Here is a 3,883-nt window from a genome sequence, read left to right on the forward strand (position 1 = left end):
TTTAGGGGCCATGATCTTAGTGATCACGGATAAGCACACCAAACTTAGAGCTTTGCTTGTCCTCAAGCAAAAGAAAAAGAAGGAGATGGGTAGAAGGAGAGCTCCTCCCCACCATCCTGGCGTTTGAACGCCCAAACACTGCCTGTTTTGGGCGTTCAACGCCCAAATGTTGCTCTTCTGGGCGTTCAACGCCCAGTTGTTGCCCTTTTCTGGCGTTGAACGCCAGATAGCTATCCTTACTGGCGTTCAGCGCCCACTGGATGCCTCTTTATAAAGCTTGGCGTTTTCGAAAGCTGTGAATCTGAATTCCTCTAACTCATTTAGCTGGAGCAATCGTTTTTCTCCTGCTAATTTGGCATCTAAGTTTAGGAATCTGGTTGCCCAATAAGCTTTATGTTCCAGTTCCACGGGCAGGTGACATGCCTTACCATACACAAGTTGGTATGGAGAGGTCCCTATAGGGGTCTTGAATGCTGTTCTGTAAGCCCACAGAGCATTATCCAAGCTCCGTGCCCAATCCTTTCTACGGGTACTTACTGTCCGTTCCAGGATTCTTTTTAATTCTCTATTAGAGACTTCAGCTTGCCCATTGGTTTGTGGATGATATGGAGTGGCCACCTTGTGGCGAATTCCATACCGAACCATGGCAGAGTAAAGCTGTTTGTTGCCGAAGTGAGTGCCCCCAGAGTGCAGGGAGGTCAGAATCCAACAGCATCAGCAGTCCTTTTTCAGCCTGAATCAGATTTTTGCTCAGCTCCTTCAATTTCAGCCAGAAAAATACCTGAAATTATAGAAAAACACACAACTCATAGTAAAGTCCAGAAATATGAATTTTTCCTAAAAACTACTAGAATTAGACTAAAAACTAACTAAAACATACTCTAAACTATATGAAATTATCCCCAAAAAGCGTATGAAATATCCGCTCATCACACGACCAAACATACAAATTTCTTAAAAATAACTTCAAAACCCAAATCACATAATTGACTAACACTAAGTAAATTATGTTTCAAGCCATGTACAAGAAGAACATCATTTATACAAGATGAAAAAATTTTACTAACTTTCCAACAGCCACTATTTTTCCTTTTGCATCATCACCAAAAGTGACAAGTCCTCCATCATATTCATCAATCTTTATGAAGAAGGTTATCTTTCCGGTCATATGCCTAGAACATCCGCTATCCATATACCACATATTCTCCTTCCGTTTGGATGCTAGGCACACCTGATCTATGTGATCTGCCATGAGACATGGTTGGGACTTGGTCTCGGTTTTCTCATCATCATCTGAGTCATTTTCCAAATCTTCCCATGAAGCCATCAGTCCCTTCTTCTTTCCTCTTTTCGGCTTCTCCTCCTTCTTTAACTTGGGACAATCAGATTTGAAATCCCCATTTCCTTGCAGTTGTAACAGGTTACTTTGCTAAGGTCTTTCTTCACTTTCCTTGAGTTGCTGCCTTTGCCTTTGAGTTTCATCATTTTCCTGAATTTTTTGGCAAATAACACAAATTCATGTTCAGAGGAGTTATCACTGGATTCGTCATCCAGATGGTTAGTCATAGAAGAAAAAGCAATTCCTTTCTTTTTTGAATCTTTTTTCAAATAGGTGTTTTCAAAAGCAAGAAGGTTTCCTCTCAAATCATCACATGTCATGGAATCTAAACTACTGCTCTCAGGAATAATTAAAACTTTTGTTTCCCACTCTTTTGTGAGACATCTCAGCACTCTTCTCACAAGCACAGAATCAGGATATGTAATTCCCAGAGCATCTAAGCCAACAACAATGATGTTGAATCGTTCAAACAATTCATCAATGGACTCTCCTTCCTTCATTGCAAACATTTCATATTCTATGTTCAACATATCTGTCCGAGTCTTCTTTACAATGGTGGTTCCTTCATGAGTGATTTGCAATTTGTCTCAGATTTCCTTTGCCGTTGGGCATCGTGATACCCGCCGGTATTTTCAAGAAACAGAACCGGTTCGGCCACACAGAGAGAGAAGAGATAACCATGCAAAACCCAACATGCAATTACCTCTAGTCCTTTCTTGGTCACCACTCTTCATCAATCCGAGCTCTCTATGCTTGGCTTGCTCTCCAAGATGAATTTATGGCCCTTGATGCCTCATGATGATGATGACTTCATCTGCTTCAATCTCTGCCTCTACCATCACTTCGCCACTCTAGCTACTTCCTGTGGTGGTTGAGCAGAATCAAAGACAAGTCACGCCTCCAAGAGTCTCTTTGCTGGCCGAATATTCTTCCTTCTTTTTGAGCATGAAGAGCTCGAGATTACTTCACCAAATCTAACCATATTTGGTGAAAATCTCAACCACAGCACACTTTTATTTTGTTATATTTTCTTGCCATCATTGTGATGGTCTTGTAGCTTGCTCTTTCTTCAATTTGGTAGCTAAGTTTTGCTTTCATGGTTTCCTGTGTAATAACCGAAGAAGAGAAGCAAAGATGAGAAAGAGGAGAGAGAAATTTGAACACTAGCTAATGGGTAATGATAAAGTGAAATTAAAGTCCAACTTCTCTTGCATAAGGTAGCGTGTAGAGTTACTGAACCCATCAAATCAATTTTTCTCTCTCACATTTATGTTTCCAATGCTAGCAAATTAAATTTGAAATCCATCCAAAGTAAAGAAATGGAATCCGTGGGAAAGCATGAGGCAAATGATAACATTTGCTTTCCTGATAGATATTGGATCAAGCATTGGTTCTTGTAGCATCAAAATTAATTTGGGCTTGTAGCAATAATAACTTCAATTTGGCCCAAATAAAACACAACATTGTTTCAGCCACTATGATCACAATTAGATTAATATCAAAGCTGAGTGTTCATAGGCATATTGGGCTTGCACCAGAATTTCATTTTCGGCCCAATATTAAAAACCTGCAACAAAATTATTAATTAATATATATTAAATGAAAATCAAATTAATAATTTTGTAATTAATTATTTTAATAATGTTTAGTCATCACAAATATTAATTTAGAAAAACTCATCATATTTTATTTAAATTATAAGAAAAATAATAAATAAATATATTGATGCATCCACGGTTAATTTTGTACCTTTAGAACTTGTATTTATTCTCCAAATTATCGACCTTGTTCTTGTAATGCTATCATGTAAGACATTCCATTAATTATTCAACTTTGACTTTACGGTAGGACTATATTGAAACTAAATGAAATTTTTTTGGATTTAAATAGGATACTTTAAATATTAAAAACCAAATTAAGATTACATCTAAACGTAAGAGACTAATTTAATACTTTATCCTTAATTTTATTTTGGAAAAAAATACAACTAAGCACGATCTAACTCCTTCTCGTGTATATATAACAATTTCATTCAGGACTAGAGGAGAATTTATTATTTTTCAAAAATATAAATTGATATTTTATATTTAATAAATTAAAAGGTTTACACGTATTTTATTGTTTTTATTAATATTTAAAGTCTACTGATCATATTGATCACGTGCTTATTAAACGACCTTTACAATTTTCTTTCTTTTCTTTTGAAAACACAGTAAAAAAAATTGTGTGAAAGTCCCACGCACGTTCATATATACTTTAGCATCGGAGAAAGATGAATGAATATTGTAAAGTGTAAAGTGCAAAGTGCAAATTCATGTATATTTTTATGCGGCTATGGTTGCAACTTGCAAATAATTTATTAAAGATCGTATATTTAATATTTAGAAAAGAAAAAGGAAAAAAGCTGATGAGATCATTTGTTTTAATATAAGTAATATTAACTCAATTACGTATTAAAGATGATGGACACAGGCTAGCTGTATCCACTTTTATTTTGTTTATTTATTAGGATACTAACTTAGCTTTTTTATTTTTGACCGTATC

The sequence above is a fragment of the Arachis ipaensis genome, chromosome B08 (genome assembly GCF_000816755.2).
Source record: "Arachis ipaensis cultivar K30076 chromosome B08, Araip1.1, whole genome shotgun sequence".
Classification (NCBI taxonomy): domain Eukaryota; kingdom Viridiplantae; phylum Streptophyta; class Magnoliopsida; order Fabales; family Fabaceae; genus Arachis; species Arachis ipaensis.